Source organism: Amblyraja radiata, chromosome 1 (assembly GCF_010909765.2).
Source record: "Amblyraja radiata isolate CabotCenter1 chromosome 1, sAmbRad1.1.pri, whole genome shotgun sequence".
NCBI classification, from domain to species: Eukaryota; Metazoa; Chordata; class Chondrichthyes; order Rajiformes; family Rajidae; genus Amblyraja; species Amblyraja radiata.
The window spans coordinates 101,813,309-101,826,395 of NC_045956.1; the positions used below are offsets into that span (position 1 = coordinate 101,813,309).

The 13,087-nt window shown below is 42.7% G+C and overlaps 1 protein-coding gene across 13 annotated transcripts in view; it reads right to left on the minus strand.

Annotated features, from left to right (window-relative positions):
• The window catches only part of apbb2 (amyloid beta precursor protein binding family B member 2), a 300,906-nt gene that overhangs the window by 95,351 nt on the left and 192,468 nt on the right, over positions 1–13,087 (minus strand). The gene's annotated exons all lie outside the window — the stretch shown is intronic.

Consider the following 13,087-nt stretch of genomic DNA (forward strand, 5'->3'; position numbering starts at 1 on the left):
GGAGGTAGTTGAGGAAGGGACTATCCCAACATTTAGAAAACAGTTAGGCAGGTAAATGGGCAGGACAGGTTTGGAGGGATATTGACCAAATGCCGACAGGTGGGACTAGTGTAGCTGGGACATGTTGGCCAGTGTGGGGGAAGTTGGGCCGAAGGGCCTGTTTCCACACTGTATCTCTCAATGACTCTATAAGGGTCGTCAACCATCTGATTTCACATTTATAATCCAGTTTTAGTGTCACGTTATTGCAGAGACCACAAATCTGCTAAACAAAATTCTAAAGGTGAATGCATCCTAATTTCAAAGAACTACTGAAACAAAATGCACTTATTGTCACTTTAAAGATGAATCCAAACTATGATATAAACTGCTTCAACATCGGAGCTGTGGTTCGTAGAGCTTCCAGCGCGGGCGGCGCTGACTTCAACGTCGCGGAGATCTGGGGCCCTTTGCCGAGGGCCGCCAGCGTTGAATCTCCGACCAGCGCGGCCTGTGGACTTTGGGAGCCGCGGACTCCGGTAGAAGGTGGCCGATTCGGATGTCCAAGCCGTTGAGGATGTCCTCAAGTCCCGACGTCGGATTTCCATCACCCCGGCGAGCGGGCCTGAACATCGGGCCCCCCAAAGCGGCGACAGCGGGGGGTTCGGGAGGCCCCCCCCCCCCCGACCACGGGAGGACAACAGAGGAGGATGACTGAATTTTGGAGCCTTCCCTCACAGTGGTAAACTTTGATCCCGCTGTGCGGGATGTCTGTGTTAAAGACTATCGTGTTCTGTGCTCTTTATTATTCGTATGGCTGTATGGTGACCACACATTTCACTGTACCAATTGGTACATGTGACAAATAAATGTATCTTGTATGTATCTTGTTTCTTGTAAACCTGTATACAAGCACACTCTGGGATTATATGATACTGCCATCACATGGCTAGATTTTGCTACAGCAGGACTTCAAAGCACAAAGATTTTGTTACACTTGTCCTGGTACTTAGCATATTTAAAACAATATTTGCCCACAAAAATAGTCATAGTGCAAGCTGATAATAGCCCCGCAAGGGATTCATAGTGCCTGGGATCTAATGCGCAGGTTAATTATAGCGTTATCTCATTAACTAAAATGATTTCAAGATTGGGAAGTACACACACAAGGGTTTGAAATAAAGAGGATGATTTCATTGTAAAACTAGAAGCATTGAGAAATAATGAAGACTGGATTTAATGAAGTCAGAAGGGAAAACTGAAAAAAATTAAACTCTGTGAAGGAACAAGACAATATTTGTATTTCTTTACAGAACCAGATGCTGATTAGCACAACTAACTACTACTGTAAAGTTAATTGCCCTAATAACCTAATGTCCAAATATAAATGGTGTGTTTAAGTTTGGATCTGACCCGTTAATTAAGCAACCACAATATTGTACACATAACAATGAGAGGCAGGCAGAGAATTGTCATTTTCTAACGTCAGTGGCATTGCAGCAACTCTTGAATATTGCCATTTAACTACGGACTGCTTCTTGCTTCAATTAACTGACACATATGAACAGTAACAGGAGAAGGTCTTGTAAATTTTCACACCTTTTCTGCCCTTCAATGGGATCATGGGTCATTTGTGACTTAGATCCATACAGCTATGAAATAATAATATCTTAATTTATTAATATAAGTTGAATTTCTGAACGCCACATTTTTATCTACCTACTTGAACTAATGATACATGTGAAATGTAATGCTTCCATTAAAGTGCTACCTTTTTTGTCAAATTTGGCTACATAGCTTTCTGTCCCAACCACCAAGGTCATTCAGCAAAAGCATTGAGATAATTGGGTCAGGCTGTAGTTCAAGAGCTTGAGAGTGACCTCATCTTACATAATTCTGCAGTGGTTGCAGAAGAATCTAACCAGTAAATTAAGCTTTTCCTGTGTATAGTGTGTATCTGTTTATCAGTATTTGTAGCGTGCGATTACAGTGAAACAACACCGGGCCTGATTAGCCTCACCATGATATTAAAACCAAATTGAGGCCCAAAACTTAACAAGTTTGAAAATATATCAGTCCACAAATGACTCTATTTTAATTTTATTTCAATCTCAAGCAAAATTACCACATTGAATGATTCTTTAAGTTACGACTCATTCGTATGTTTGAGGTTCAGAATTCAAAGTCAACGTCATTTAAAACACACACACGGTACACAGGGAAAAAAACCTTAATTTACTGGTTAAATTCTTCTCCAGCCGCAGCAGAATTATGCAAGATGAAGCTACTCTCAAGCTCCTGAACTCCAGTCTAACCCAACTCTCTCAATACATTCACTGAGACAGCACAGTCAGTTAGTTTTATTTAGTAGACTGCTGACCTCCACAAAATAGGGAAGATAATAATAATGTTGGATGAATAGCTACTTTCTCAATAATGTGTGGGTACTGTTAAACCCTGCCAGGATAAATAAAGATTTGGGACCAGCTGACTTTGAATAAATCAGATGTTCAGTGGCATACATGAACTACCATAATCCAAGGCTTAAATTTGATTATCTACTCAGGTTTTGAAGTATATTACCAACGATCACATTCAAACTCAATGTTGGAGTAAACAGTTGGATGGATGCCCCAGGTTTCACTCTAAGTGATTAAAATTCAGTCATGGAACAATTTTTCTTACAAAAGACGCTCCATGCTTTGTGCACACAATTTAATGCTAAATCTTGCACCATACAATGGCACTGAATAACAGGTATAATAATATGGTACAAATTCTTTTCACTTAAGTCTGCTTGAAATTTTAGAGCAGAGTCTCACTTGTTCATCTCTGCAGTTTAAATTCAAAGTTTGTTCATCATCTATGTGAAGATTCTTGAATAAGAATTAAAAAGCCCCAACATATTTTGAGCCTGTGAGCCAGAAGAAAATGAAACTTATTTAAAACTAAAGAACTAGCTCATGCAGAGAAGGAATGCCTATGAGAGAAAACTAAAGATAATAAGCTGACAGAGTGACTTGATAATGCAACATGTTTTTGATACATTAACTTTACAAGATGTTAGGGCTGACATTGTGCTGTAAATCTATTATTTAAACTAAGCATCACGGTGCTAGTCTCTGCAATAAAAGATTTTCTTTAGCACAATAGCACTTAAGCAAAATAATGTATTATTTATTAAAAGTCAAATTTTGCCCGAGAATTTGTATTCATTGAGATGGTAATACATCTCCCACACACAATGCTACTTTTTAAAATGATTTCAAAGCTTCTTTTTAACAAAGCATTTGGTAGCCATTGTGTTTCTAAAGGTAATAATTAATTTCCAAGAAAAAAGCTACAAATATTCTTTCAGACACCCGACTAAATAAGTCATATGCCATGATTAGTTAGATGTTTTTTTGTGTTCAGTTTTTTTGTGTGGCCAGAATTATGGGCATTTTTGTGTCAGTGACAATAGTTTCCAGGTCATCGAGTCATGCATTGTGGGAACAGGCCCTCCGGCCCAACTTGTCCACACCTCATTGGCTTCAATCCCTCGATCTTTCAAATATTTATCAATCAACACCTTGAATACTTCTAATAATTTGGCCTCCATCACCCTCAGATGCACAGAAATCCAGAGATGTACTACCTTCCAAGGCATTTTTAGAAATAAGATGAGGTGCTAGTAATTTAATGTCCCCTTGATGTAGGCTCGGCCACCAGTGAAACGTCTCAACATAAACCCAGTCAAAACTCAGCAATATTATATACCTTTGAATAGCATCTACTCTCGATCTTCGATGCTCCAAGACGCACGGGGATAGATTGTTTACCCCAATTTGATAGGGCAACCCTCTCCTCCAAAGAATTCATCTGACAACTCTCTTTTGAACCAGAAGATCTGGGGTTAGAAGCTGCTTTTGCTGAATGAGCAACACAGCAACAAAGCTTAACTTCACACCATGCTTGGGAGTGGGCAAAAGTCATGGACGATTTGGGCCAATAAATACTTGGCCATTAAACCTGACAATGTTTTTCATGGACATTTCCATTGACTTCTTTTCCAAAGTAAGATGGGTTTTTTGTATCTAGTGGGGAGAATAAGAATTGAATCTTTCCATCAGATCTAAATTCATAGACACAACCTTAGTAAAAGGGGGAACATTTTGCAGTGATCAGAATCATATTCCAGATACCTAAATTTTCCTCAGAATCTTTGTCAGATTTAGTATAAAGATGCACCTATTTTTGTCACTGAATGTATCTCAGCAATCACCAGTCTTAAATTACAAAATAATTTGTTACATCTGTGGTCATTACATATCTTCAAAATAACTTAAAATTAGATTTATTGCAGTGTAACATTAAAAATAATTAAAATATAGTTGTTATTTTGTAAAATGCAGTTGAAATCATAAATATAATATATAAAATATACACACATGAAACATTAACAGCCTTGTGCACATTGGAAGAAATCACTTCTGGCATTTTCTTTTAAAGTAAAAGGCACTCAAGCTGAATTGATAAATGTGTTGCATTATTTAGCTGTAATACCTTTCCAATGCAGCAAATGCATTTTAGATGTTCGGCACTCAGTCAAATATCATTGCAGCTATTTTAGCAACTCACTGTGGGCCTCGACAGCTAGCACTTTGGCCCATTCGACCAAGAGCTAGCACCTACCCTCAACAATCTGTGATGTTCAAAAATGATTCAAATTTTTAGTCTCACTTTTGTCCTAATCTCATAGCTACCATTACTTAACTCTGGGCAGCAAGAGAAATAAACAATAACGAACGACCCATGTCTCTCAATACTTTTACTTGCATTAAAAAGTTAACACTAATCCTTCTATATTTATACTTGCAGCTCTATAGCTCAGTAATGTCATAAATAGCCACTTGGATCCAGTACCTTCATTCTCACTCAATATTACATTTATGGCTCAAATCACCTAGGTTTAACTTTGTGACTCAATGTTTATGTGTTCAATAAGAGAATATTGAATTGTAATAATAGTTTTTTAATTATTTTTTTTAGAGATACAGTGCGGAAACAGGCCCTACGGCCCACCGAGTCAGTGATCCCCGCACATTAACGCTGCCCTACACACACTAGGGACTATTATACATTTTTATATTTATACAATTATACCAAGCCAATTAACCTACAAAACTGTACGTCTTTGGAGTGTGGGAGGAAACCGAAGATCCCATATAAAACCAACATAGGTCACGGGGAAAACGTACAAACTCCGTACAGACAGCACCCGTAGTCAGAATCGAACAAGGGTCTCCGGCGCTGTAAGGCAGTACCTCTACCGCTACGCCACCGTGCCGCCCCTTCTTGTGATCTAAATATTCACATCTTCTGTGTATGTATATCCCTGATGAACCAGCTGAAATGGGGCATAAAGGGTATTTTTATACATTTTGGTTTGACCATGCAGAAATTATAGCAGTGTTTATACATAGCCCCCCCATTCCAGGGCACCATAATGCTTGGGACACGTGGCTTCACATGTGTTTGTAATTGCTCAGGTGTGTTTAATTGCCTCCTTAACGAATGAATAAGTTTATTGGCCACGTATGTACACACACACACACAAGTATTTTGCCTTGGTGCTCGCTCGCAAGTAACAACACGACAAACAGGAAACCGTTAAGAATAAAACATAAAACATTAAAACAGTTAATAATAAAAGATTATAGTTTAAACATGTGAATAAAATAAAATACCAGAGCAAAATGATGCTACAGACTTTTGGTTATTGAGTAGAGCTACTGCTCGAGGAAAAAAGCTGTTTTTATGTCTGGCTGTGGTGGCTTTGACTGTCCAGAGTTGCCTTCCAGGGAAGTGCTTCAAAGAGTTTGTGCCCAGGGTGAGAGGGCTCAGATATGATCTTACCCGCCCGCTTCCTGGCCCTTGCAGTGTACAGTTCATCAATTGCTGCAGCCAACAAAACCTTCTCAGCTGAACGAACGTTTCGCTGCAGCCTACAGATGTCATGCTTGGTGGTTGAGCCAAACCAGACCATGATGGCGAAGGTGAGAACAGACTCTACGGTGGCAGAATAAAACTGGACCATCATTGCCTGTGGCAGATTGTGTTTCCTCAGCTGCCGCAAGAAGTACATCCTCTGTTGGGCCTTTTTGACTGTGGAATTGATGGTGGCCCCCCATATAAGGTCCTTGGAGATGATGGTTCCAAGGAACTTAAAATACTCCACAGATGTGACTGTGGTGTGTTGATGGTGAGTGGGGTGAGGGGAGGGGAGCTCTCCTAAAGTCTACAATCAATTCCACAATCTTAAGAGCATTGAGCTCCAGGTTGTTGTGATGGCAACAGGACGTCAGCTGTGACACTTCCTGTCTGTAGGCAGATTCCTCCCCATCCTGGATCAGTCCAATCAGGGTTGTGTCATCCGCAAATTTGAGAAGCTTGACAGAGGAGTGAGTGGAGATGCAGTCGTTGGTGAAGAGAGAGTAGAGGAGAGGAGAGAGTATGCAGCCTTCCGGTGCTCCTATGCTGAGGGTCTGCGGGTCCAAGATGTGCTTTCCCAGCCTCACATGCTGCTTCCTGTCTGTCTGGAAGTTGTTGTTCCACTGACAGAGGGGTTCAGGCACAGTCAACTGGGAGAGTTTAGAGTGTAATAGCTGTGGCAAAATGGTGTTGAATGCAGAGCTAAAATCCACAAACAAAATCCTCGCATAGGTCCCCTGGCGGTCTAGGTGCTGGAGGATGATGTGCAGGCCTAGGTTGATTGCGTCATCTACTGATCTATTGGCCTGGTATGCAAACTGCAGAGAGTCCAGCAGAGGGTTTGAGATATTTTTCAGCTGGGCCAGCACAGGTCTTTCAAGGGTCTTCATGACTTCAGAGGTCAGAGCGACAGGCCTGTAGTCATTAAGACTAGTAATCCTTGCCTTTTTGGGAACAGGGACAATAGTGGAGACTTTGAAGCAGGCAGGGACAGTGCAGGTTTGCAGGGACTGGATGAAAATGTCTGTGTAGTCCGCAAGGCCGGATCTACGCATAAGCTTGAAAAGCTTAAGCTTAAGGCCTCGAGATCTAGGGGGGCCTCGCAGAGCCAGATTTACCACTAGGCTTCATAGGTTGAAGCCTAGGGACTCAAAATCTAGGGGGCCTCTGGCCAAGGCAGGACACCTGCCGTTCAACTCTGGGTGGGCCCCCCTCTCTATCTCTCTCTCTCTCTCTGTCTGTCAATCTCCGTCTCCACCCTCCATCCGTATCCATGTACGGGTCTCCGCTCGCTCCTCATCCACCAGCACAGCAGGCCGCCTTGCACATGCACACTGATATGGCCAGCACATCCTCCCACTGCACATGCGCAATCAACGGCCCGCACATCATCGGCAGCCCTGCTCATGCGCACTGCCACGGCAACTGGTCGGCGCTGGGCAATTTCTCCATCGCTTTGAATTGTGGGAGATCTGGCGGCCATTGCTGTCTGGTCGCCGCCTCGCCACGACCGCTGAAAACCAACGCAGAATCACTCCCTGACCCTGGATCTGGAGTAACTCTTGCTTCTGGTTTCCTGGTTCTCCATAAATATTCTAAATAGAATTTAAACTGGAGGTGGTGAAGGGCTTAACAACAACAGCCTATTGCATTTTATCTGTTTATTTATTGTGTATATATATATATGGTCTATGGTATATAAACACACTGAACTTTTATCTCCTGTTCTGTATTATGTTTACATATTTTGTTGTAGTGCAGCAAGCAAGAATTTCATTGAACTATCTGGGACACATGACAATAAAACTCTCTTGACTCTTGACTTGGACTTAAGCAAAAAGCTGGAGTAACTCAACAGATCAGACAGAATCTCTGAACAAAAGGAAAATATTACGTTTTGGGTTGGGTCTGAAATAGGTTCCTGCACACCTTTGGAATGTGGAAGGAAACAAGAGCACGTGGAGAAAACCCATGCGATCAAAGGGAAAAGTTGAAAACTCTATACAGACAGCACCCATATTCAGGATCAATTCCGGGTCTCTGGCACTTTTAGGCAGCAACTTTATGGCCAATGTACTGCCCCATAGTCGTGAACTTAATTAAAACATACAGTAGCTGTAATGGGGGACATAGCGTCACTTGGAGATTTAAAACTGAAAATTGATATTTTCATTTTTTTAGTAACCAAAGTTATCAACTTATAATTTTTTTTGTGTTGGAAAACAAAATATAGTGGCACAGCTGGTAGACTTCCTGCCTCACAAACCAGAAATCTGTGTTCGATCCTGTTCTTGGGCACTGTCTGTGTTGAATTTGCACATTCTCCCTGCAAGCGTGTGGGTTTCCTCCCATATCACAAAGACGCATTGACTTTGTAGGTTAACTTGTCTGTAAAATTACCCCTAATGTGTAGGGAGTGGGCGAGGAAAGTGGGATAACAGAACTTGTGTGAATGGGTCGACGAAAATGCTGGAGAAACTCAGCGGTGAGGCAGCATCTATGGAGCGAAGGAAATAGGCAACGTTTCGCGTCGAGACCCTTCTTCAGATTGATATCGGCGGGCGGGGGGAGGTGGGGGGGGGAAACGAAAAAGAAAGGAAGAGGCGGAGCCAGTAGGCTGTGGGAGAGCTGGGAATGGGAGGGGAAGGAGGGAGAAAGCAAGGACTACCTGAAATTAGGGAAGCCAATGTTCATACCGCTGGGGTGTAAACTACCCAAGCAAATATGAGGTGCTGCTCCTCCAATATGCGGTGGACTGGTGTTGGAGTTACAGCCGTTGGATTCAGATTCAGCCACTCCCGCCCGGGGACGAGAGAACAGAGAACTGGCCGTTTCCAAAGTGGAAACATTGATTTTTATTTTTTTTTCCACGATTTTTTATTTTTTTGGGTGACTTTTTTCTTAAGGGAAAATAAGGGGGGTGCGGTCGCACCCAGCGCACTCCCCCTTCGGACGGCCATGATGTATATATTTATATAATGGTTACAGTTTGCCCAGAAGTACTTAAAAGAGCAACCACAGTTCTGGTAAACGGTCTTGTCGACAGATGAGACGAAGATTAACATATGGGAGTGATGGCAAGAGCAAAGTATGGGGGAGAGAAGGAACTGCCCAAGATCCAAAGCATACCATCACATCTGTGAAACACGGTGGTGGGGTTGTTATGGCCTGGGCATGTATGGCTGCTGAAGGTACTGGCTCACTTATCTTAATTGATGATACAACTGCTGATGGTAGTAGCATAATGAATTCTGAAGTGTATAGACATATCCTATCTGCTCAAGTTCAAACAAATGCCTCAAAACTCATTGGCCGGCGGTTCATTCTATAGCAAGACAATGATCCCAAACATAATGCTAAAGCAACAAAGGAATTTTTCAAAGCTAAAAATTGGTCAATTTTTGAGGGGCCAAGTCAATCACCTGATCTGAACCCAATTGAGCATGCCTTTAATATGCTAAAGAGAAAACTGAAAGGGATTTGCCCCTAAAACAAGCATAAGCTAAAGATGGCTGCAATACAGGCCTGGCAGAGCATCACCAGAGAAGACACCTAGCAGCTGGTGATGTCCATGAATCACAGACTTCAAGCAGTCATTGCATGCAAAGGATATGCAATAAAATACTAAACATGACTACTTTCATTTACAATGACATTGCTGTGTCCTGAACATTAGGGTGCCCTGAAATGGGGGGGACTATGTATAAACACAGCTGTAATTTCTACATGGTGAAACCTAAATGTATAAAAATGGCCTTTAAGAAAATCTGACAATGTGCACTTTTACCACATGTGATTTTTTCTATTACAAATCTCAAATTGTGGAGTACAGGGGCAAATAAATAAATGATGATTTTTTGTCCCACACATTATGGAGGGCACTATGTGACCTTAAGGCTCATGCAAAAGCCCTGCTCTCCATATTTACCTTTTTCCCCTCCCCCAGTAGCCTTCCTCCAAGGATATCTATATTGGTGACCTGGGTCGACATATTCTTTATCTTAGTAAATCCTTTAATTATTCCCAAAATATTTTACCTCATGTCCGAGAAGGACAATGGAATCAGATTCCTTGAATTAAATATAGGAGTTGAGCAGTTTATTTTTATATAAGCAGTTTTCATCAGCATTATGATATATACATTTAGTATTGTCTTAATTGGATAAATGATCATTTGTCAAAGGTCACACTGCCCAGTCCATCGTGGGTTCTGATCTCCCCATCATCAAAGGGATATACAGGTGTCGAAGCCTCAAAAAGCGAGCCAGCTTCAAGAGAGACCCACACCACCCTGGCCACACACTCATTTCACCCCTGCCGTTGGGAAGAAGGTACAGGAGCCTGAAAAATGTAACATCCAGGTTAAGGAACAGCTTTTTCCCTATAGCCATCAGGTTATTAAATACTGCAATCTCCAATAAGGTCTGAACTACATAGACTATTATTGCACTATTGGTGTTTACTTGTTTTTCATGTGTACGTAAGTGCGCATGTGTGTGTGTGCGTCTGTGTATACACACACTGACACTTTTTTCACATTTATTATAGTGTTTACAGTGCACTATGTTTACATATTCTGTTGCGTTGTTGCAAGTAAGAATTTTATTGTGCTATCTGGGGCACATGACAATAAAACACTATTGACTCTTAAATTGGCATGGTGGTGTAGCGGTAGAGTCGCTGCCTTACAGTGCCAGAGACCCAGGTTCGATCCCGACTACTTGTGCTATCTGTATGGAGTGTATACGTTCTCCCTGTGACCGTATGGGTTTTCTCCGGATTCCTCCAACACTCCAAAGACGTACAGGTTTGTAGGTTAATTGGCTTTGGTAGAATGTAAATTATCCAGAATGTGTCGCATAGTGCTAGTGCCAGGGATTGCTGGTCAGCCTGGACTTGGTGGGTCGAAGGGCCTATTTCCGCACTGTACCTAAACAAAAAGTTGGTTAAATTTATGTTTTGTAAAATAAAGCATCACCTTGCTGTGTGAAATCCATATTCACCGACCATTTTGGTTCATGATTCTGTGCTGTAACTTCTTCGATTCCATAAAGTCACTGAATGCCCAATTGTAAATATGTTTAGAAATCATTAATGCTAAATATAATGAAGATTTTCAATCCAGTTTCCTCTTAAAGTTCTCTCATTAGCACAAAATAAATATTTTGTAGAATATGAAAATGAATGTTGCAATTTTTTTAATCTACACTACATTTAAAATATTACTGATATAATTTGCATAGACACTAATTATTAGAATAATAGTGGCAAAATAATAATGTGCCTAATAGCATATACTGAAATAAAAATACCAAGTGTTGGAAAAGCTCAGGAGGTTAGACAGCATCTGTGGAAATAGAACCTGTCAACCTCGCAGGTCTTTGAACTTTCATCAAAATTGGGAAAGAGAGAGACACATCAGTTTTCAGTTGGTTAGATAGTAGGGAAGGGATATATAGAAGAAAGAGGAATATGACTGGATGGGTCAAAATGGCTTTACGGCAGTGGTTCCCAGCATATTAAGCTTCTTGGTCTGTGAAAAGAATTATGGTGACATCGTGGGACATGTCTGGTAGGCTAGAGTTAAATGAATAAGAAAAACAAAGCCAACATTAAATGCAAACAGAAAATAGAAAATGCTGGTTAAACTCAGCAGATCAGGCTGTATCTGTGGAAAAGAAGCAGTTAACATTCCAGATGACATCAGGGTAGAGAGGAACAATTGTTAGTCTATGTAACAGTGAAATGTTGGTGAATTTCTCTGTTATTGTGAAGATGTGTGGCAGTTGGGATATTGCTGTGTCACTTATGGTATAATGGGACATGTTGAGGCAGGTCAACTTATACACAGATGGCAAAAGAAAAAAGGATGCAGGCAGAAATGCTTCTTATATGGACAGAAAGAAAGCATGTTATGCAAACGTTAGGTCAGGGCTCGAAATTAACGGTTGCCCGGGTGCCAATGATCACCCAAAGTGCCGCCGGGCAACCTAAACGCCGACTCATTTTGCCCGGCTTGGCACTGCAGATACTGGTTTATACCGAAGATAGACACAAAAAACTGGAGTAACTCAGCGAGTCAGGCAGCATCTCTGGAGAAAAGGAACGTGACGTTTCGTGTCAGCGACGGCTGTGCGGGGCAAAGATATTAGGTGCATGGTGACGGTGGGTCGGAGTGAATGACGGGCCCTGCATAGCTGCAGCAGCAGCCGCGACAGCGGCTCCATTTCCTCCCCCTCCCGCACCCCGCCCACCCTGATAGCGACCGCTGCTTGCCAACGGCTCTTTCAAAACAAACCCTCTCACACGCCGAGGCCTGGTGGAGTGAGGGAGGGGGAGGCCTCCTTCCGCCGTCTGAAGCAGCTGAACCATAGATCCTATAGCTATAGGATCTTTGAGCTGCACCGCTCGGCCCCGCACCTTGCTGTTGGCTGGCGGAGGAGGGGAGGCGGTGGCGAGGAGATCCCAACCACCTCCCCCTTTGGAGGCGGCACGGCGGTGGACAGGGACGGCCTCTATTCAGTCCTCACTGACATCCCCTGTGCTCCCCTCCCCATCTACCCCCCCCCCCCCCCCCCCATCTATTCATCCTGCGCTGATCACCCTATCCACCTCCCATTGATTCTCCTGCCACCCCCCCATCCATCCAACACTGGGCCCACAATTCATCCTGTACTGACCCCCCTTCCCATCCATCCTGCACTGCTACCCCCATTAATCCCCCCCCATTCATCCCGTACTGACCCACCCTCCATTTACCCTGCACCAATCCCCCCATTCGTTTACTGAACTCACCATTCATCCTGTACTGATCCCCCATTCATCCTATACTGATCCCCCATTCATCCTATACTGATCCCCATTCATCCTATACTGACCCCCTCATTCATCCTGTACTGATCCCCTCATTCACCCTGTAGTGATCGCCCATTCATCCTGCACAGACCCTCTGATCCAAGCTGTACTGACCCCCCCCTCCCATTCATCCTGTACTGATCCTCCCATTCATCCTGCGCTGATCCCTCTCCCCCCCCCCATCCTCTACTGATCCCCCCATTCAAGAAGAATGGGGGGGGGGGACAGTCTGAAGAAAGATCTCGACCCGAAACGTTGCCTATTTCCTTTGCTCCATAGG